Source organism: Marmota marmota, unplaced genomic scaffold (assembly GCF_001458135.2).
Source record: "Marmota marmota marmota unplaced genomic scaffold, marMar, whole genome shotgun sequence".
NCBI classification, from domain to species: domain Eukaryota; kingdom Metazoa; phylum Chordata; class Mammalia; order Rodentia; family Sciuridae; genus Marmota; species Marmota marmota.
This window is the reverse complement of record NW_026000229.1, coordinates 25,493,947-25,518,841: the sequence shown is the minus strand read 5'-3', so window position 1 is coordinate 25,518,841 and position 24,895 is coordinate 25,493,947. Positions and strand designations below refer to the sequence as shown.

General features: G+C 35.8%; 1 long non-coding RNA gene across 1 annotated transcript in view; it reads right to left on the bottom strand.

Moving 5' to 3' along the window:
- The window catches only part of LOC125613382, a 40,039-nt gene extending 15,685 nt beyond the window's left edge, over positions 1 to 24,354 (bottom strand). The window contains exons 1-3 of the long non-coding RNA XR_007343955.1: positions 24,157 to 24,354; positions 7,413 to 7,571; positions 480 to 528 (exon numbers count right to left, since the gene is read on the bottom strand). This is a non-coding gene — a long non-coding RNA (uncharacterized LOC125613382). The remainder of the gene's footprint in view (positions 1 to 479; positions 529 to 7,412; positions 7,572 to 24,156) is intronic.
- Positions 24,355 to 24,895: the final 541 nt, after the last annotated feature.

Here is a 24,895-nt window from a genome sequence, read left to right as displayed (position 1 = left end):
GTATTTAGATCATTTAACTATATTGGTTTTACTTGATTGTCAAAATTCCAACCTGAAAAGGCTAAAATGAAAAGCCCATGATGTTTTTGTCTCCTTTATGGAAAAGCATTCAAGTTTGACAAGTTAATACAGGTCTATATTGTCATCTTTCTCAGGAAATATCAATGTAGATGCTAAGATTTTCTTTTAGCTCTTAAACTTCATGAATCAAATCATTTTATTCAAATGTCTCCCTTAAGAATTGGAGACCGAGAGGGATGAAATGACTTTCTATTTGCACAGAAATATATAAACAGACAACGAATTTAAATAGGTTCCTAAGAAACGGCTATTCATATTGAGTCACTGGTATCATGTGGGGTTGAATAGTTAAGTGTACATATTAATATATAATAAAAGTATACATTCTACATTATATAGAAATATATAAAACTAGATTTTAATGCATAACAAAAATGAAATCTAGATGAATTTCATACCTCACAATTGAGTCGAAATGTAATGGTTCAGAATAACTGTCTGCACAATCTAGGATTAAAGAATAATTTTTAGTTACAAAGAAATCGATTTTAAATTTTAATTTGGTTAAACTTTCCTAAGACAAGTGAAAAATCATATGCACAGTTCCACTGAAAGAAAAATTTAGACTAGATGGCACAAATTTATATAAATCATTTTAAAAATCTAATAGAAATCTGTGGGAAGCATGGCTGAATAGAGGCACCTAGTCCTCTCCTGCTCCTTCACAAAAAGAACCAAAGCAATAGGATCTAAACTGCATATTGATGTGAGTGGTCAGAGGAGAACACTGGATATCAGTGGGAACCTTGTGATATCCAAAGGCTTGGGACAACAGCATAGGAAGAGAAACACAGGATTTGGCACCTGCAGCACCAGCAGGGGAAGGGGGCGTCTCCCCTCTGCAGGGTTGAAGATGAAAGAATTCCAGCAAATTCTATCAGTATGAATCCTGGCGATCCCAGCTACTGAGAGGCTTTACAACCCATACAGGTATACAGTCTAACTAGGTAAGTAACCTGAAATTGGTGTAGTATCCTGGCTTTGGAAAAGGGATTGGTATCCCAGCAACCCCCCAGGATGCTTAGGCAGGAGCCATCTTGAGAAGGACATATTATCTGAGTTTGAGTTAGTCTTGTGGTCAGAAAATCCTGCCTTTTCACATCTTGGAGGCCACAGACATCCCACTGTACTCAGTGTTTAAACTGTGCCTCAAGAACTATGTTGGCTAGGTAGAGTGAGTGACATAAAACCACTGAGAACACGGCACCAGAGGGGATGAGTATTGCAACAGGTGGAGGAAAGGGAAGGACACCACCTTTAAGAACAAGAGGACCAGGATCCTGCCTTCTGATGCCAAGGGTGTGGCGAGGTGACTATATGATTTCACACCAGGGCCAGGACCAGAGGCAATTATCCATGAGATTCCCACGGTTTCTTGCCCTCACCCCCACCAACAGAGGTAAGCACAGGTACCTGTCACTAACAAGGTAGGGAAAGAACTTTGTGGCTCCACCCCTAACCTACCCACCAAGGCATGCAGCCTAAGAAGGTCGAGAAAGTTTCTCTCGTGACAGCCACATTCTGCTCCCACTCAATCCCTGGCTGGCACTACAGCTGAATTAATTGGGTGAGGGGGAGAAAACCCCTAGCTGTCAACCCATTCCTAGGCATGCATGACTTAGGAGGGCTAAGGCCCCATTCCTACATGGACATTCCAACAGTCAAAGCAGGAAAACAACACTTACTGCCACAGGTCCACCCACTGGCCACAACTTCTCTGATCTTGCACTGCTGACAATACTTGGTATAAATACCACAAAGGGTATGCAGTGATTCTTGTCCCCACCACTCCCCATGAAGCATGTGTGTCCACACAGCTATCTAGCCAGAGGACAAGAGTTTTAGACACCTCACCACTACAGGTACCTCCAGTACCAGGGACCCTTACAAGTATCAGATTCAATATCAACAGTGCCTGAGAAAACCTCTATTACCTCATAGTGGTGATGGTTCCAACTGCAGGAGTAACAACACAGGGTGTACCCTATTATCTACACCACACCTGCCTGAACTGCTAGAATAGCCTCGTTCTTGCATGACCTACAGAGACAGTGTGGCTCTCTGACACAGTATACACTATGCCCAAACTCACAAAAACTAAAACTATAGAACAGTTGCATTTTGTTGAACTGGAAATAAATTCAACATTGCATAAGAAACTGATTCCCTAAGACACATCTTCAGAAGAAAGCCACCAAGAAGGCCATCCCATAAAAGAGATAGAAGGGGTGGGGGGAAGCAATAAATAACTCCATAGTAACAGTTTCCAAAGATATGGAAATGGATAAAATGTCTAAAAAATAATTTAAAAGAATGATTACAAAAAAGCTTGATGAGATCCATAATAATGCAGATAAATAAAATTAGAAAATAATGCAAGATATGAATAAGAAATTTCATAAAGTTTCTGAAAAAAAAGCCAAACAACTTGGAAATAAAGGGCTCTATAAATCAAAACAAAAAGTCAGTTGATACCCTCAGCAACAAACAAGATCAAGTACAAAGAATATTGACACCTGAAGGAAGATATTTCAAAATATCACATTTAATAACAACAAAAACAGTATGAAGGTAGGATTCAAGGTAGTTGAGACACCATTAAATGATCAAACTCCACATCACTGGCATGTCCAAAGGGGAGAAACAAGAGGGTAAGAGCACAGAAAACCCATTCAATAATAGCAGAAAACATCCCTAATCTTGGAAAAGCGAAGGACATACATATACAGGAGACCAGTAGGAACCCCAAATAGACATTATCAGAAAAAATATCACTGTGGCATATTATAGTCAAAATGTTAAAATACAGGACCAAGAAAGAACTTAAAAATATGAGAAAAGCCCAAATTACATTTAAGGGTAACCCCATTAGACTAACAAAAATTTTCAGCAGAAACCCTACAAGCCTGGTAGGCACAGAATGATATATATTTTAAGTCCTTCAAGAAAATAACCAAAAGCCAAAAATACTATACCTAACAAGCTGTCCTTCAGGAAATGAAGACCTTCCAACATAAGCAAAAACAGGGAATTAATGCTATGAGATCAGTCTTTAAAAAAAAACTGCTTGAGTTTTACATTTAGAAGTGAAAGATAATTATTCTTTTACATGGTTTCATGATCATAATTCCCACTAAAAGAGCAGATATACAAAAGGAAATTAGAAAAGGGTCAAATATTATCTATATAGTAAAGTATCAAACCAAAACAAGAAAAAAGAGGAAAAAAAAGAATAAAGAAAACCAGAAAAATGACAGGACTAAGTCCCTACCAGTCAATAATAATCTTGGATGTAAATGAATTATGTTCTCTAATTAAAAGAAGCATCCTGACCAAATGGATTAAAAAGAAGACCCAACAACATTCTTCCTACAAGAAACTGACTTCACCAGTAAAGACACACAGAGACTGAAAGTGAAAGGTTGGAAAGTGATATTCCAAGCAAATGAAAACTAAAGTAAACAGGAGTTGGTATCCTTTTATATGACAAAATGGACTTTAAGACAAAACAAAAAAGTGTATGATGAACGAGGGATTAATGCAACAAGAAAAATAATGATTTTACATATATGTGTACCTGAGACTAGAGCGCCCAATTTTATGAAACACTATTAGACCTAGGCTCCAATACAATAATTGTGGAGGATTTCAATCTCACTTTTGTCAATGGATCAATCATCCAGACAAATGCTTAAGTCTTAGCAAATCAATAAAAACCAAACCTGAAATCATATTCTATATCTTTTCTGATCATAACTGAATAAAATCAAAAGTCAGTAACAAATTTTAGAAATTATATAAATATATGGAGACTGAACAACACACTTTTTAATGAACCTGTGAGTCATTGAGGATGTCAGAGGGAAAATTAAAATTTTCTCGAAATAGACAATAATGGAAACAACATACAAAAACCTATAGTACATAACAAATACAATAGTGCATTTATAGAAGTAACTGTCTATTTTTTAAAAATACAGAAGATGTCAAATAAGCCTCCTAATGATATATCTCAAGGCCTTACAAAACTAAGAAGAAACCAAATCCAAAATTAGTACAAGGAAATAATACAGATTAGAGCAGAAATAAGTGAAATAGGGACTAATAAAGCAATGCAAAAAAATATCTATGAAGCAAAGAGTTGAACCTCTGGAAAGATAACCCAAATTGACAAGCCTTGAGCCAGACTAACAGAAGACCGAAATAAAGTTAGAGAGAAAGATGAGACATCATAATTGTTACCTCAGAGATTCAAAGGATCTTTAGGCATTATTTTCAAAAACTATATCCTAAAAAAATAGAAAATTTAGAAGAAATGGATGAATTTCTGAAAACATATCACCTACCAAATTGAACCAAAATGGTATAAAAAACCTGAATAGAAGAATAGCAAGTAACGAGACTGAATCAGTAATAAAGAGTCTCCCCAAAAAGAAAAGCCCAGACTCAGATGCCTTCACTGGTAAATTCTATCAAATCTTTAAAGATCTAATGGCAAGTCTTAAAACTACTCCACTGAATTGAAAGGGAAGGAATCATTCCAAACTCATTCAATGAGACCAGCATTATCATGATACCAAAAGCTGACAAGAACACAGTTTTTAAAAATCCAGAGATTAACAACCATAATGAACAAAAGATGGACATACTTCAAAAATAAAATGCCATATGATGTACATCAAATTCAATAGTATATCAAAAAAATTATCCACCATGATTTAGTTCTTTTCATTCCAGGGTTGCAAGGATGACTCAACCTACACAAACAATAAATGTAATACATCACATAAATAGAACAAAGTACTAAAATCAATGACCATCTCAATAGATGCAGAAAAAGCATTTGATACAATTCAACATACCCTCATGATAAAAACCCTGGCTAAATTAGGTGTAGAAAGACCACACTTCAACAGAATGAAGGCTGTATATGACAAACCCACAGCCCAACATCATACTAGGGCAAACATGGAAATATTTTCTGTAAGATCATGCACAAAATAAAGTGGTCCACTATTCTTATTCAATATAGTACTAGAAGTTTTCACCAGATAAATGAGGCAAAAGAAACAAATAAAAGGCATACAAATATAAAGGAGGAAATCTTAAATTGTCCTTGTTGGAAGATGATATGCTTACAGAGAAAAACTTTAAGATTCCACCAAAAGACTATTAGAATTGATAAGCAAATTCATTCAAGTGGCAGAATTTAAAATCAACATATTAAAGTCAATAGATTTTTCTATATACCAATAATGATTTTGTTGAGAATGAAACCAATCCATTCACAATAGACACACATACTCACACTCACACACACAAAATGCATAGGAATAAATTTAAGGAAATGAAAGTCTTTCCAGAAAAATTACAAAACACTGATGAATAAAGTTGAAAAGACACTAAAAGATGGAAAGACCTCCTATTTTCATAGATTAAAAGAATGTAAGTATTATTCAAACATATTCATTCTACACAAAGAGATCTACAGATTCAGTGCAATTCCCATCACATATGGATGACATTCTTCATAAAACTACAAAAAAAAAAAAAAAAAAAAACACTAAAGTTCACAAGGAAGCACAAAAGATTCCCAAATAGCCCAGATTATCTTGAGACAAATGAACAAAACTAGAAGTAATACAATACCTGATTTCAAGACATACTACATATAGATCAATAGTACATATAGGACATATAGGACATATAGATCCATAGCATGGCATTGGCATTTAAAAAAAAAAAAAAACAGGAGATCCCAGAAATAAATCCACACATAAAAGAATGAACAGCCTCTCCAACAAATAGCGCTGGGAAAGCGAGACATCCACATGTAGAAATTTGAATCACGACTCCCATCCCTCATCCTGTAGATAAATCAAGTCAAAATGGATCAAAGACCTTAATGTGAGACCAAAATCTCTGAAACCACTAAAGGAAGTCATAAGGAAACACTTCAAGACACAGACATAGATATTGATTTTCTGGGTAGGACTCTGGAAACAAAAATAAAAATTGATAAACGGAATTACAGCAAACTAAAAAGCTTCTGTGTAACAAAGGGAGCAATGAACAAAGTGAAAAGACAACCTAAAGAAAAAGAAAATATTTTCCAGATATTCATCTGACAGAGGGTTAATATTTAAAATATATAAGAACTAAAAAGCACCAAAAAAGGATCGATCCAATTTAAAAATAGGCAAATGACCTGGGTAGATACTTCTCAAAAGAAAAAATATAAATGTCTAACAAATAGAAGAAAAAAAAATGCTCAATATCCTTGGCTAGCAGAGAAATGCATTTAAAAACTACAATAAGATACTATCTCACTTTAGAATGACTACTCTAAGAAAACAGAAAATAATAAATGCTGGTGAAGATGTAGAGAAAAAGCAATTCTTAGACATTGTTGGTGGGAATGTAAATTAGTACAGCCACTATGGAGAAAACTATGGAAGTTTCTGAAAAATAAAAAATAAGAAAACCAGCTACCATACAATCCATCTCTCTCTCTCCTGGATCATAGATTCAAAAGAAATGAAGTCAGCATACAAAAGGATACCTGCATACCCCTACTTATTGTAGCACTCTTCACAATAACTAAATATACCTAGGTGCCAATCAACAGAAAAATCAGTTAAAGAAAATATGATATACATAAAAGCAATGAAGTATTATTCAGTCACAAAGAAAAATAACATTCTGTCATTTGTAGCATTTGGATGGAATTGAAGGACGTCATGTTAAGTAAAATAAGCCAAATACAAAGGCAAAAATTGCATGTTCCTTTTCATGTGTTGGGGAGGGGAGAGGAGGTCAACCTAAAAATCAAACAGTGATTATTAGGAACCGGGAACTATGCTAAGGGGATGGAGAGTGGGAGTGAAACAAAGATGAAGGGACACTATGAATATATCCTGTATGCATGTATGGAAATGTCACAGTGAATCCATTAAAATGTACAATTAATGTGTATTAATAAAATAAATATTCAACAACAGAAAATAAAAAGGAAATTATGAATGAGCAATTCTCAGAGGAAGAACATAAATAGTAAAAAATATATTTAGAGAATATTACTCTTAAGGGAAAAATGAGAATGAGAAATATCTCACACTCAAACTGGCAAAAATATTTAAATTTTCTTCAATAAATAATATAATATTTGAGCCCATCTTCCTCAATGTTATTAACAAGATTCAAGAAGACCTTGCATCAGTGAACTATAATGTAACAGCCCAAGCTAAAAGAAATTATGTTTTGGATGTAAGAGATAGCATGCTTTATCATGATGACAGAAATGAAAAGGAAATAATGACAGAAAATGTTACCTTTCAGGCAGATGACCCTTGGTTGTGGAGGCTGTCCTGTGCATTGCAGGATGACTAGCAGCATCACTGACTTTATCTAATAGATGCCAGAGACACACCATCAGTTCTTCAATGATAACAAGCAAAACTATCTTCTTTTCTGACGTTGCTAATTGTTACCTGTAAGAGCAAAATTACCACAGCTCAAAGCCATTACTGTAGAGGTTAAGGCCACAAGTTTTAGATTGACACTAGCCAGAGTTGAAATCTTGATTCCTTTAGTAGCTTCATGCAATTACACAAGTTGCTCAACTCTCCCACACCACAATTTTCTCATCAGTACAATTTATCATTGTGTCACACTCATAACAATACTGACATTTAAATAATAAAATGCATATGCAATATTTATTGTTTCCATGTTTTTATCTGTACATTATAGTTGTACATATAGGATTCATAGGTACATATTCTCACATACACACAATATAAGAGGAGTGATACTGGCCAAAGCACATGGAATATTTAGAATGGTGATTGGTAAGCACTTGAATAATGGTATCAATTTACTATTAAGCTAATTGAACACAAAGGACAACTAAATTAAGGAAATAACCACTCAAGGGAGAAAGGCCGATAAGGTAAACAAAAGTGATGATGAAACATGATTGAGAGATAGTTGATTCTTAAAAATCCTATTTCCAAATGATGGAATTCTCTGCTCCAGAATAAACTGATAAAATCTAAGGAAATCTAGGAAATCAGATTTTTTTTTTTTACAGATAGGAAATAAATGTGCTGCATTACTTGACTTTGTTTGAAATAAGTGTCACAGCATGAGTATTTGAAAGTGATTATACATGCATGTTTGTGGGAAACTATTAATCACTGATAGAATTAAAAATGGAATATATTTCCAATAAATAAAAAAGAAAAGCCAACAAACTGTCCAAATAATAAAAGAAAATTGAATAGTAATATAGAGACAATAAAATCAGAAAGCATAGGAGAAGACTATGAGCGTGAAAAATTATGATGATAAATGTATAGATGATAAATCTCTCTATACTCATACAAGATTAAAGCCAAGTTATTTCTTTTACTAAGAGCCATATTTTTAAACTTTAAAAAACAAGATTGGATGGGGGAGACACAAGTTAAAATGATGGCTAGATTGAAAGGTCAACATCACCAAGATGATGGACATGGAGTTAATAGCTCTCATTCCTTGTTAGGGATTGGTCCTGGAATGTCCCCCAAAGTCTCATGCATTGAAAGTTTTATCCCCAGTGGAGCAATGCCCAGAGGTGAGATTCTGTAAGAAGCAATAGGATCATGAGAGTTCTGACTGCATCAATAGATTAATTCATGGGTGATTACTTTGTTGGGAGGTAGTAGAAATTATAGGATGTGGGGCCTAGTTGAAACAGGTAGATCACTGCAGGTACACCCTAGAAGGATATATATTGTCCTTGGCCCCATTCTCCCCCTTCTCTCCTCTCTGTTTCTGCTTCCCAACCGCCATGAGGTAAGCAGCTCTGCTCCACCACACACTCTTACCATGTTCTACCTCAGCCCAGACCCAGAATAAATGGAGCCAGCTAACCATGGACTAAAAACTCTAAAACCAGAAGCCAAAATAAATCTTTCTTCTAAGTTGTTTTTATTAGGCATTTTGCTTTAGTAATGCAAAGCTGACTTAACATTCTCCAAAATAAAATGAAATATAGACAGTCATGTAAGCCAAAACAGCTTTTAGAGGGCTCAAACACCAGCTAAAGAATCTACAGCAAAATAATTGAAAAAAAATTACATTATCCACCTGGAAAACTTTGACTGGTATACCTGACACACCAGGAGACAGCTAGGAACAAAGAAGAAAGGCAGAGGCTATTGCTACCTTCCACATAGCAGGAGCAAATGTTCCCCACAGCAGGCTGGCCCACAGAAGAGCTTCTTTTGCCACTGAGGCGTCCAGTAGCCATTCCTGACAGGAAACTCCAGAGAGAAAGAGAGTCCCATGACCTTCATTCATATAAGAAGACACTGTTATCTAGCTGCTTCTATAAAGGAGTGGCCCCCTCTCTCCACCCTGGGTATACCCGAAGCCTGAACAGCAGCTGCCCCACCAGTACTCAGTTTAGATTCAGCCCCAGTGGCAGCACTGTGTATGAAGAGGTCAAAAACCAATTATGTTAGAGGAGATACTTGTTTATCCTGTCAGAGTCTATCATGTACAAAACATTACATGGTGCCCATTAAGGTTTAATATGTACTTTTGTTTTTATACTGGAGATTGTACCCAGGGGCACTTTACTACTCAGCTCCATTCCCAGGTCTTTTTGTGTTTTATTTGTTTTAATTTTGAGACAGGGTCTCACTAAGTTGCCAAAGCTGGCCTTGAACTCACAATCTTCCTGCCCTAGCCTCCCTAGTCACTGAGATTAAGGGCATTCATCACCATGCCCAGCCAATTTATGTTTTTATATATAAGTTCAGAAATAAATTTAAATTAGGGTTGGAGATATAGCTTAGTGGTAGAGCATGAGTGAGGCCTATTTCAATCTCCAGCCTCTCCACCTGCCAACATACACACTGATAAATTTAAAGGAAAAAATATAATGAGATAATAATACCTCATGCTTGCAAGGATGGTTGTTTACTAAAAAGACAAAAGATAACTATTTCTAAGGATATGAGAAAACAGTAAACCACTGTAGTAACTATGGCAAACAGGAAAAAGGTTCCTCAAAAATTTAAAAAGAATTACCATATGATCCCAGTGATTCCATTAGGGGGTATATATCCAAAGGAAATGAAACCAGTATGTTGAAGAGATGGCATATTCACAATAGTCAAGGTATGGAATCAACGCAAGTGTCCATCATTGTATGGATAGGGAAAATGTAGTGTGTGTGTGTGTATAAAATGGAATACATAAAAAGACAACACTGTCATTTGTGACAACAAGATGATCCTGGAGGATTTAATGTCAAATGAATAAAGATAGACAATGAAAACTACAGAACACTAAAGAAAGAAATTGAAAAAGACCTTATGTTATGGTTTGGATAGGAGATGTCCGCCAAGTTTATGTGTGAGACAATGCAAGAAGGAAAAATGATTGGGTTGTTAGAGTTAACCCAATCAATGATTTACTCCCGATAGGGATTAACGGAGTGGTAATTGAAGTGGTAGGGTATGACTGGAGGAGGTGGGAATTGGGGCATGGCTTTTGGTATATATTTGTATCTGGAGAGTGAAGTTTCCCTCTGCCTACTGATCAGCATGATGTGAGCTGCTTCCCTCTGCCACCCTCTTCCACCCAGAGGAATTTTGCTTCCTGTCTATGGATGGAGACTTCTGAAACTGTGAGCCCTTAAATAAACCTTTCCTCCTCTATAGTTGTTCTGGTCAGATCTTTTAGTCACAGCAGTATAAAAGCTGACTAAAACACCGTAGAAGAAGGAAAGATTTCCCATGTTCTTGGATAGGCAGAATTAAAATTTTCAAAATGCCCACACTACCAAAAGCAATGTACAGATTCTATGCAATCTCCATCAAAATACCTATGACATTTTTCACAGAACTAGAAACAACAATCCTTAAATTTATTGAGAAGATTAAGAGACCTACAATAGACAAAACAATTCTGAGCAAGAAGAGCAATGCTGGCATCACAATACCAGACCTGAAATTATACTACAGAGCTATAGTAACAGAAACAGCATGGTACACCATGCACCAAAACAGACTTGAAGGCTAGTGTAATTCAATTTAAGACACAGAGATAAACCCACATAAGTACAGTTATCTGATATCAGACAAAGGTACTAAAACATACATTGGAGAAAAGATAGTTTCTTCAACAAATGGTGCTGGTAAAACTACAAATCCATACATAGTAAAACTTGATTCCTATCTTTTACTCCACACAAAAGTCAAATCAAAACAAATTAAAGATTTAGGAATTAGACCAGAAACTTTGCAACTGCTAGAAAACAACACTGAACACTGCAATATATTAGTAGAGGTGTCAACTTTCTTATCCAACCTCCTAAAACAAAAGAAATAGAACCAAGAATCAATAAGTGGGACAACAAAAAATTAAGATGTTTCTGCACAAAGACCATGAAGAGAGCCTACAGAATGGGAAAAGATCTTTGCCTCTTGCTTCTCAAACAGGAATATAGTGACCAGAATATATAAATAACTCAAAAAACTTAACACCAACCAACCAACAAACAATTAATAAATGGGCAAAATAAATAAACAGGTTTACAAAAGAAGAAATACAAATGGTCAACAAATATATTTAAAAATGTTCAACATCCCTAACTATCAGAGAAATTCAAATCAAAACTAGATTGTGATTATATCTTACTCCAGTCAGAATAGTGATTATTGAGAATACAAATAATAATGAATGTTGGTAAAGACTGGGGGAAGGTATCCTTATACATTATTGCTGGGACTGCAAATTGGTACAACCACTTTAGAAAGCAGTTTGGAGAGTCTTCAAAAGACTAGGATGGAAGCACAGTAATGCCACTCCTCAATATTTATCCAATATACTAATATCAGTATGCTATAATGATGTAGTCATTTCATTACAACATGAAATGCAGATAGAAAGGGGGACCTAATGATGGACTAAAGATAAATATAATACTAAAAGGAAATGATGGCCTGGCACAGTAGCACATGCCCAGGGACTCAGGAGGCTGCACATTCATAGCTGGCCTCAGCGACTTAGCGAGGCCCTAAGTAATCCAGTGAGACCCTGTCTCTAAATAAAAATTTTAAAAGGACTGATAATGTGGCTCAGTGTTTAAGTGCCTCTGGGTTCAATTCCTGGTGCAAAAAAAAAAAAAAAAAGAGGAAATTATGAACAAATAAAATATACTCTAAAAATAGATTACATGAATAAGTTCCTAGAAAAATTAAAATGGCAAAATTGGCAGAAAAACATACAAAATATAAACAAATGTTTAAGCATTGTTTTTAAATATTTTAATTTTATTTTTAAAAATCCACCTCCCAAAAATGTCTGTGGGTATGTCAACTGGCGCAGCCACTCAGGAAAGCAAGATGGTAGCACTTCTTTGGAGTTAACTAATTCAGCAGATCCAGGCTTTATATGTCAACAAAGTCCTTGCACAGTTCCCAATGGAGAATGGAAGAGCAGTGCTTCCAGAGGTGCGGAAACAGCGGCCATCACTGGGGAGGACCAAGATGACAGGTGGACACCAAGCACACCTCACTGTGGAGCATTAAAGGAACAGACAGCCTGAAGGTGTTGACAGCAGGGGTGGAGCTACCCACTGATGGTTTTCAAAAGCATGGAATGACATAATCCAGAGCATAATATTATTTAATCAAAAGAATCAAAAACATGTACTCAAAACTACCTGTTTTAAAATAGCAGATATAAAATCAATACCTTGGGATGACAGGGGCTGGGGTATACAATGGGAATGGAGACTGAAGGTTAAGAAATTAAAAAAAAATTTAGAACATAAACATGTTTTAGAAAGAACACAAAATATTCTCTCCATCCATACCTTTCTATCTGACTCACAACATGTTTACTAGACTCGATTGCCCTATTAAAGGAAAAACTCTACCAGTATTTTAATTTTAGGATTAATGCTCTTGGAAAAAAAAAAAAAGGTTAATCTAAAAATGCTCTGTTATATTTCCAAATTATTTTGCTCTCAAACATTCACTGACTTTAAATTACATAAAAGTTAATGGATTTCTTAGCCATGGTTTTATTATTTTGGAAAAAAATTCAGATGTCACTAAAATATTAGAGTTCACAGTTTCTTCACATTGATTCCTTTGTTCCTCCCTGATGGACCCCATCTTTGCACTATAGGAAAGTCCGGGAACAAAATCAGATCTGTGCTATTACTCAGTTCTCTGGTTTTAGAGTTAGCACAGTGGTGATCAATGTTATTAGCTTACATTGCTTTTATACTTAGTTTTGAATCAAATGTCATTAAAGAAGTTAAAGACTTTTTTGTGCATTCAAGGAAGAATAAAATTTTGGGGATAACAAAAGTAATTAAACCTCTCTCCTTTTGCTCAACTTCATTTTGTAACCCTTTTCTTCATAAAACTAATCTACACACACACACACACACACACACACATTTTTTTTTTCTTGGTGGGAGGTTAATGTGGATTGAACCCAAGGACATTCAACTGCTAAGCTACATCACCAGCCCTTTTTACCTTCTACTTTGAGACAGGTATGTAACAAGTTGCTTAAGGTCTCAATAAGTTGCTGAGGCTAGCTTTCAACTCATGATCCTCCCACCTCAGCCTCCTGAGGCTCTGGGATTATAGGTGTGCCCCACTGTGCCTGGCAGAAATATATTTTTAACTTTGTTTTTTAGAATTATTTTTGTTAAGTGAAAACAAAAACTCCCTATGTTCCCTAAATATAGGTACCATGACACAAGAATAAACTTAGTAAATCCAGCAAGTACTGATTGAAATTTTAAGATATTCACAATGAAATAGAATGGAAAAATATATAACACTTGAATAATACACTAAAACAGCAACAACTTGATAAGCTCCTATTGAAATTGGCAAATATTATAAAGAACTTATTTCTCAACACTATATAGAAAATTTAAAATATTGACCAAATATTCTGCCACAAGGGAAATGTCATTAAATAGGAGGGAGGAGAGAAGAAAGGGGTAGGAAACACACATGCTGTGCTATAGCCATGCTAAAAGGTAATAATGAAAATACCAAAACTAACTTCCCTGTAGCAGAGTGAAAAGAAAAATATTGGCAAAAAATAAGTTAGGAATGGGAAAGGCATTGTCTTGTGTTTTGTTTTTTACAGAAAGAAAACTAAAACAATACAAAGACTTCAAATTTTAAGAAACTTACAACCTGTTAATAAATTTGATAAAATGTCTACTTTTCTTGGAAACATTTTTTTAACCAAATATATTAGAGTAAATAATATTTCCTGCTGTAACAAGTAATGTGAAAATTTTAAATAAAAGTTTATTTTTATGTACAGCAAGCCCCTTGTGGGCTGGTTGACTCCTGAGCAGCTTTTCTCTGGGCAGTGACTTGGGCATCCATCCATCTGCAGCCAGGCAGACAAGAGAGATGACTGTGGAAGTCACAGGGATCAGTGCAAAGCAGCCACAGAAATGGTGCCTATCATTTCCTCTCACATTCCACTGCTCAGCTGCAGGACCCCCAGCTGTGGCTCCTTGCAAGGGAAGTAAGCTCAGTGTGTCCTGCAAGAAAGCCAGCAGCCTTGGGCATCTTAGCCAGTGTCAGCATCTCAACATAGAACCATGAGGAAGCAGCAATAAATGGGAGAGGCTACTACTACCTGTGACCTTGAAGCATTTTAAAAGAATCTTCTCCCCCAAAAAAGTTCTGGAGGAATCTGGTTTTGTGGGATGAGTTCATTCAAGTGTTTAAGAAACAGTTCATTTCTATATTCTATAGTTCCATAATGTTGAATATATGCAACTTGACCTCTCTGAACATGTAGAGACCAGGTTTAATTTCAGGATATTCTGTTCCCAATGTTGAAGTTAGGGAAAAAAAGTAAAAAGTAAATAGCACATGGTGAATAACATATGTTACTATTATCATGCCATAAGTCAACAGACTAACATCAACTTTAAATAAAATTTAAATGGTACATAAACTTATTTCATACTGTATTTGATAATACAGTAAGAAAATTATCTACAAAACAGAATAAAGTCCTACCAGAAATACAAAAATCTAATAAAAAATCCATTAACAAAATGTATTATGCTGACATATAAAATTTAAATAATCATAGTAGTAGATGCCACAAATTGAAATTTAACAAGTATTTGAGATAAAAGCTTAAAGAAAATAAGGAATAAACCAACAGCTCTCTTTAAAATCAGGAATAATACAAAATTAATACTTTTTTGGAATAGTAAAATAACACAATAAAGCATGAATCAAAGAAAAATGAAAATGGGGCCTCTGCTTCCCTCAGATAAATTACTAAAATAGCATATTTACAAAATAATCTTGTTGCATTATGCAGCCATTAAATTGATGGCTATGAATATTACATAGATATATGAGATAATGCTTAGAATGCAAAGAAAGGAAGACACAAAATTGTATTTTAGTATAGCTATGGAAAAGCAATGCTCATCCATTTAAGAGAATAACTTATATTTATAGAATCATAATTTTAAAATCCAGGTAGGCTTTCAATTCTTATAACAAAGATTGAACTATTTTTCAAGTGTCTACAGTGCCAATTATACTGTAAATGATGACAGGTAACACTATACTAATATTTATAAAACGCCCTTTTCACATAGTATACCATTTATTCTTCATAGAGTGGTTTGTAAAGGTAACAAAGATTATTAACAACATATCCCGAAATTAAACCTAGTCTCCACATGTTCAGAGAGATCAAGTTGCGTGTGTGTGTGTGTGTACATATTCACATACATATATGTATACACACACACATACTACACATACACACTCTCTTTTTTCTCACTGACAGAAAAGGAAAGTAGATATTTCTGGTGGCAAAGTGTCTTCTTGAAGGATAGTTTCAGCTTCTCTTGTAGTTTTGGGTGGATAGTACCCTTCTTCTATTTTATATTTGCTTCCAGGAACATACATGTGACAGCTGAAACTATAGCAGCCATTGTGGATCATGAAATGACCTTAATATCCTAAACCATGTTTTAAACCTAGAATCCTGATAACTGTGGAGCCAACATACTGACTGACCCCAGATGGCAATCGTTAGATTCTATCCACATGAAGAAAAACAATCCCTTGTGTGTTCAGGTCACTGTTTTATGAATGAAACCTAATCCTAATTGATGTGTGCTATTTTCTCTACATCATAGATAAGGTGATCAAACTTTAATATAAGCATGAGACAAAAATATTTTAAAATATTTAAAACAGTTTTGATTACCCTACTCCTATATGCAGCCTTCCTTACCTGAGGAACAGCAATCTCTCTTGAAACAGCTATGGAAAAATTAAATTGCATCAGATCATAAGCTTATTAGACATTCTTTTTTAGGTACTATCACTTTCATGAGGAATTGACAAAAGAGAGAGAAACAAAGAGATTCCAGCAGTATACTTTTATTCAACCTATAGCTTCAATTCCACTAGCCCCCAGGATGCCAAAATGTATTCACCACACTCAACTGCTTACCTATATTTCAACCATAAAAGTCTGAAGCATTAAATTAAGCATGCCCCAAACTGAATGCAGTTTGAGCTTCTCTTCAAACCTTACAACTTTAAACCTCTCCTACAGCAGCAACTACCTTCTGTTGCGTTAAACAGGCCAAGAACTTTAGGGTCACTTAGGATGCTTCCCTCACTTCCCACAGTCAGTCAATTGAAAGCATTGTCTACTTAAGCTTCTAGGTATCTCTTAAGCCTGCCCACCTTTTGATTTCTCCACTACCACCCAGGTCTATGCCATTGCTCTAGCTCTCAAGTACTAGCAAAACCACAGAACCTTTCCACTGAATCCATTGGCCTCCCCTCCAATCTCCTAGGCAATTTTGCATCCAAGTGTGGCTTTTTAAAAAGCCAATCTCATCACATAAGTACCTTGCTTAAAATAATACGATGGCTTCCTATTGTCTTAATGATGAAAACCAAAATCAATAATAAAATCTAAAAGAAAAACTATGGTCTGGCACCTGGTACCTGTTTGACATCATGGTGGGGGCTGCTGCATCTCAGACGCTTGCTTGTTCGCCAAATACACCGTCTTCATTTCCCAATTCAGAGTCTGCATCGGTCACTTCCTCTGCCTGGAATTTAGTCTCCTGTCTCCTCTTTTTAACTCCACACTTTTCTCTTCATTTCCTTATTTCTACTCAAATTCAAGATCTCATCACAAATCCCCTTTAGTGAGGAACTATCTGATTCCTAGTGATTTGATAAGATACAGTTCTCTCTTATAATATCTCACGTCATAAATTCTTCACAGTACTAAATCACAGTGCAAGTTAGCTATGTGTGTGAATGTTTGGTCAATATCTATCTGCATGTGTCCTCACCCAAAATACATACTAGGAACTGAGAGCATGGATTATATCTGTTTTGTTCATTATTATATTAAAGTATACTAATTCTTTTCTCCTTCCTTCCTTCCTTCCTTCCTTTCTTTCTTTCTTGTAGTGCTGGGGATGGAACCCAGGATCTCATGCATGCCAGGCAAGCACTGTACCACTGAGCCACATCCCCAGCCTCTATATTCCAAAATAGTAGTTATCACAAAGTAGTGTTGACAGTGGAAATAGATATAATAAATGTTTACATTTACATGTATCTATCTATATATAAATAATAGATAAAATAAATGAAAAAATACATAAATATTTCAGTGTATTAATAGGGACAGACTATCTTTGGTAGGATTATGGATATTTGCCTTCTCTAGCTTTTCTAACTTTTGAATCTTCTACAAATAGGAAATAATAAGAGTGATAGTTTCTATATTTTTTTAAAACATGAAAAGCATAAAACACCTAGATTTTTGTCAAGGAACTTACTTTAACTGAATCAATGGTGCTCTCTCTTACTCCTTGATTATAGCAGCCTTTGCAAAAGCTAAGGAATTCACAGAAAAATGAACAAGTGACCAGAAAAGGACACAAAATCTGAAGTTTTCTGGCCTAATGAACATGTTAGCCCATATTTGAGCTAGAAATAAGAACTCCAGATCTTTTCAAGCAAGACCTCGAGGATCTCTGTGTGTACAATGAGTCCATCTTCACTTAATGTCTTAAGAAGGAAGAAAAGCAAAATTACATATAAGAGGATGTGAGGGGAATGGGAAAATAAACAAGGAGAGAAATGAATTACAGTAGATGGGGTAGAGAGAGAAGATGGGAGGGGAGGGGAGGGGGGATAGTAGAGGATAGGAAAGGTAGCGGAATACAACAGTTACTAATAGGGCATTATGTAAAAATGTGGATGTGTAACCGATGTGATTCTGAAATCTGTATTTGGGGTAAAATTGGGAGTTCATAACCAACTTGAATCTAATGTATGAAATATGATATGTCAAGAGCTTTGTAATGTTTTGAACAACCAATAAAAAAAAAAGGAGGAGGAAAAGGAGGGGAGAGGGAGAGGAGGAAAGAGGACTCTCCTGGGAATAAAAGAACTCATGATAAAACATAGCACTTAGATTTCAAGAGATCCTGTCTTGATATTTGTAGTTTAAATGCTATCTTACCTCAAGCTTTCCCAGGGAACTTGCTTATTTTGCACTAAATATTCCTTTGTAGGTAAAGTCAACAGCTTGTTTTGTTTCCTTTTGTTTTGTTTTTCCCCTATGTGGAGTTCCTGGCTCCTGAGCTAAGATTCTGTTGCTGATTTTGACCTCTGCTTTGCTTTTCTGTACCTCCTCCCTCTCACTGACTTCACAGTAGTCTTGCTATGAAATGCATCTCTCTTAAATACTCAGTAAATGCTTTTTGTGATGGGAAAATGTTGCATGATTTTTAAGTTTTTTTGACATACAAAAATTGTATGTATTTATGGGATACATTATGATATTTTTATCCATGTGTACATTGCATAATAAATAACTCAGGGTATTTAACATATTTTTAAGTGCTGGTTAGTATAATATTTAATCATCCATGATAGAGGAAGCACATCCCACAAGAGTGCTTATGTAGTTTTCTTACATGTCTATAATTACTTTGGGGATTTTTAGCATTTGCAATTCTTATTATTAAACATGGTATGTGTTACTAAAACTGTTTTCAAAATGCAAATAATTATATATGAATCCTCTTGGAGAAAACTAATTGATTCAAATAACATTTCCCCTTCTTTAAGTATTGTGTGGGAGTGAATATCATCATTTATTTGTTTTAATCATTTTATTTTTTATTTCTGAAATTAAAGCCCCATTGCTTTGGGTTGGTATTTTAAAACCATCTCCCCTTAACATCTCAGATGTCATACTTTGTCAGACAAAATGAAAACTTCTGTTAGGCTGAGTTTTGTGGCTTCTTTATTTTGTGGTGTTATTTGTTTAAGTCACTTTGAAATTCTAGTTACCAAGTTGCCTATTAAAACACAAATATAAAAATACCTTGCTCTGTAGTTAGAGGGTCTATGGCACCCTACCATTTTGGAATTCCCTCCTATTTACAAATAGCAGTGTAAGAGAACGAGGAAGAACTGTGTCACTGTGCAGATCCATGCTCAGATCCTTGCTCAGCAGGAACTCTATGACTTTGAACAATTATTTTACCTCTTTCAGTTTTCATTTATGAAATGTCCCCTTTCATAAATTGAGTATATCTACCTCATGAGTTTTTCTGAGAATTTATTAGAAATATACATGTAGTTCCCCCTGCTCCTAATAAGCATGCATTAAATATTAGCCCCCCCCCCTTTTATAGAAAACTATGTTAAGGAATTTATGGAATTTTTAAATAGAGATTTGAATAAGTTTCTGTTTATTGTCTTATGAAGAAATTATTTGGTTAAACAATCATTGGCAAGTTAGAAAACAGGAAAAAGTGAAAATAACTGCATGGTTTAAAGAACATTATGTGCTTGGAGACACTTCACAAATACCATAGGAAGCTTGACATGCGAGGTACAGAATGAAGGACAGTCTGCAGGGAGCAGAGCTTGGGATCGCCAAATGGCATCTCAAAGGAAAATGTCACACAACACTCTGAAGATGGCTTTTAATTTAATATCATATTTCTAGTTGCCATCAAGGATTTCTTGGGTCTTTCACTGCTGAACAGAGAAAACCTAATGAAACTGTAGCAGAATGGTAGCAATTATCTATCAGCTAATTAGTTAAGTTATTCACTAAACAGACTTTCTGTTTCCTCATACTGAAAATATTAGGTTTTTCTTTATTGATTCTTTTTTTTTAATGATTCCTCATGCTGGTGTGAGACTCTGGCTTTTCGTATACATAATTATTATTTAGAAAGACCACATAAAAATCTGACACTAAGTCAGGGAAAGGGTGCAAGGTCCTGGAATAGATGTTCTTCTTATGGAAGACTGATATTTCTGGACTCTGATGCTTAGTGACATTTTGTTTGGACAATAGAGTCACATGGATTTCCCACTGGAAACCTAACCCCATTTCAGAGCTCCTGCCTCCTCGCTGAACCACTGGTGAGGGACCTCACACCTCCTCACCCAGTAAACAATATCACCTTTAAAACAGAGAAAGCCAGGCTGGCTTAAGGAATCCACAGAGAATGCCAAGTCCTTCCTCCTCCTTCAAGAGGCTTCCTTCATTAGCAGTGAACCTAGTAAAACTGCAGAGTCATCAATGCATCCACCGTTCGGGAGGGCACAGTCCTATTACCTGTCACACGAAGTGTTTCAAGGAGCCCTTCTCCTTCAGATAGTGTCTAAAATAGTCAGCTTTCATTTGGGGCCATAAGTCACTTATTTTTGAGTGAGAGATAAAGAAAGCTTTCAGGGAGCAAAGGGCCTTTCCTATGTACTGATGATATTGTAGACATCTCTCTAAAATTTCCAAGTACAATTTGGCTTCAAGCTCTGTGCTGAGCCTAGAATTCCTTTGCCTTTATCCCTTTTTCTTTGCCTAACTATCTCCCACTGATCTTCCCTTAATTTATGCCCAGAAGTATTTCATTTAAGTTTATATTTTTGTAGGAAACATTACTACCTTCCCTGCCTCCACACATGTGCACAGACACCCCTCTCCTGTCCCACGTACCTGTTGCCTATTTCTCCCACTGAACCTTTATTTTGTACCTGAAGGGCTTGGGATAGCTCTCAGAGTTTCTTGAATGTATGAACAAACTTCCAAATAACAAACCAGAAGCTTCCATTAGATGCAGTTGCCCAGAGGACAGGACAAAGAAACCCCAGAGATTTGCACATTTTCTCATCCAAACACTGAATCTATCAGTGACCTGACAAATGTCCTCTGAGAAATGTCCTAAGACTCATATTTGGCATTCAGTTATATAAAACTAATATGAGTCATACATTTCAGAAATTTTATTTCCTTATTATATCTATGGTTTTGTTGCCAACTCTAGTCCATTCAAACTCCCAGCTGCCAATGTAGTAAAGTTTTGATTCCAAGTGAGTGACCTACAGTCCTTCAGGATGATTCTGTCTTACCAGGATGAGAAGTCTAAAAGCTAAGGAGGCCTGGGGCAGCTGTGGCCCAGGGGGGCAAAGAAGTGAGTTGGAAGAGCAAGAAAAACATGTCTGCTTTGCTTCCCTCCTTTTCCAAAGTTCCACATAAACTGTCCTCTCTGTGGTCTGCATTATATATATTATAATAATAAACCCTCCACACACTGGCCACTTCCCCAACAGAATACCATTTAGCACATTGGATTTTAGTTCCTCAATCACAATGACAACTCTCCTACTGGAAAATTCTGATCTTACAATACAATAAGGGGCATAATACATATTGATTATGAGTTGGTGATATGTGAGCTACTAACTCTTGGTATATTACTGAATAATAATAAATAATGACTTTTAAATTTTTCTTTTTTTTTTCCTCAAGTCATATTCTCATTGTTTGTTTCTAGCCTGGAACATGATAATTGTACTATATTGGTCTTTCTATATATTCTACTTTTTAGTTTTCCTAGTCCATCCTAAGGGACTACCTAGACTACCTAGAATTAAATTCTGAATTTACTACCTAGAATTAAATTCTGAATGAAATATGCCCCACCAGTCATAAGCTTACTTTTCATACACTTATTCTTACTCCTTCCCCATTCCCCATAGCTCATATGCCGCTGAGCCCACCTCTGTGCCTTTGTGTAATTTTTATGTGTTCGTCTATTCTGCAGCCCTCTCTACTCATCTAAATCATGTCTACTGTCAAGATTGAGTACCCATCCACATGGTTCAGTCTGGCTCATTCATGAACAAACCCAGTGAGCACATGGCTTTCATAATGATGGTGTCTGGGGAAGAGGTAGAACGTTATGAGAAACTGAAGGCCCTCCTCTAAGGGTGAAAGTGCCCACCTGAAGGGGCCTCTCCTGACTGATGGGCAGCATCCAGGGTCAGCCATTCACATGGTCCTTTGATCATGTGATTCTACCATATTTCAGCAAGGGAGATAGTCAAGCCAAATTCTTTACAGAACTAGAAAAAGCAACACTAAAATTTATTTTAAAAAAATAAGAGGCCAGAATAGCCAAAACAGTCTTGAACAGGAAGAACAATGCTGGAGGCATCAAAATACCTGACTTCAAATTATACTGTGGAGCTATAGTAACAAAAACAGCATGGCACTGGCACCAAACCAGACATGAAGACTAAGGAACACAATAGAAGACACAGGCACAAATCCACATAAATTCAGTTATCTGATACCAGACAAAGGTGCTAAAACATATATTGGAGAAAAGATAGCCTCTTTAACAAATGGTACTGGGAACACTGGGAATCCATATCTAGAAGAATGAAATTTGACCCCTGTCTCTCACCCTGCATAAAAATCAACACAAAATATAATAAAGACCTAGGAATAAAACCAGAAATTCTTTACGTACTAGAAAAAAAATTGGCTATATTGGTACAGGAACCAACTTCCTTAACAAGACCCCTAAAGCACAAGAAATAAATCTAAAAATCACAGGTGGTCATCATCAAACTAAAAGCATCTACACAGCAAAGAAAACAAACAGTTAAGAGTGTGAAGAGAGCGCCTACAGAATGGGACAAGATTTTTGCCACCTGCTCCTCAGATAAGGCATTGATATTCAGAATATATAAAGAACTCAAAAAACTGAAAACCAGAAAAGCAAATAATCTAATTAATAAATGGGCAAAAGAACTAACCAGATACTTTTCCCAAAAAAAGAAATACAAATTGCTAACAAACATATGAAAAAATGTTCAACATCTCTAGAAATCAAGGAAATGCAATTTAAAACCCCCTTGAGATTTCATCCCACTCCAGTCATAATGGCAATAATCAAGAATTCAAATAATAAGTGTTGGCAACAATGTGGGGAAAAGGTTCAATCATACCTTGTTTGTGGGACTGCAAGTGAGTACAACTACCTGGAAAGCAGTATAGGGATCCCTCAAAAAATCAGGAATGGAACCACCATATGATCCTGTTATCTCACTCGTCAGTATATTTCCAAAAGATCTAAAATCAGCATATTATCGGGATACAGCTACATCAAAGTTTGTAGTGGCACAAGTCACAATACCCTTGTGATGGAACCAACCTAAGTGCCCTTCAACAGACGAATGGATAAAGAAAATGAAGAAAATGTGGTATATAAACACAATCGATCATGAAAAAGAATGAAATGATGTCATTTGCTGGAAAATAGATAGAACTCGAGACTATAATGTCTGAAATAAGCCAGACTCAGAAAGTCCAAGGTTTTCTCTGAGATGCAGGAACTAATCTAAAATAAGGGAAATACAGGATAGAGGGAGGGAAAAAGGGAGAGGGAGAACAAATGAGCTGGGGGAATTCCATCAAAATTAAATAAAGATCAGGGGAGTAGAAGGGGATTGATGGGGAGGGAGGAGAGATGGCATAACAAAAAACAGTGGAATAAATCACTGTTTTAACTCATGTTTACCCCAAGATATCTGATAATCAAGTTCTCGAAGATGAAAGGAAAGAGAAGACACTCAAGACTGCAAGAAGAAAGATCATCTAAAGATGTCCCAATTTTCCTGACAGCAAACTACTCACCAGAGCCCTTACAGGCTAGGAGAAAGTAACATGAGCTTTTCACAGTGCTGAAGAAAAAATAAACTTTAAATAAACTACTGTACCCAGGGTATCATCCAGGAATGAACCATACATGAAGATATCTAGGAAAAATGAAAGCTGAGAGAATGTAGCTCCATCAGACCTGTTTTACAAAAAAAAAAAAAAAATTAAGGAAGTTCTCAGCCAGACACAGTGACACATGCCTATAGTCTAAGCTATTTGGGAGGGTAAGACAGGAGGATTACATGAACCCAGTAGTTTAAGACCAGTCTGGGCAACATGGTAAGATCTCATATCAAATACATACATACATACATACATGCATAAAATGACATTCATTAAGCTGAATGAAAGGAATATGAATGTGTAAGAAGAAAATATGAGAAATTATAAAATTCATGGTAAAAACAACTATACAAACTCAGAATGCTTTAATATTATAAATATGGTAAGAAATTGTTTATATATTATTATGGTTTGGATGTGAGATATCTCCAAAAAGCTCATGTGTGAGACAATGAAAGAAGGTTTTGAGGAGAAATAATCGAGTTATGAGAGTTTTAATCCAATCAATGAATGAATCTTCTGATGAGACTAACTGAGGGATAACTGAAGGCAGGTAGAACATGGCAGGAGGAGGTGGGTCCCTGGGGGGTGTGGCCTTGGAGTATATATTTTGTTATCTGGCAAGTGGGATCTCTCTCTCTGCTTCCTAATC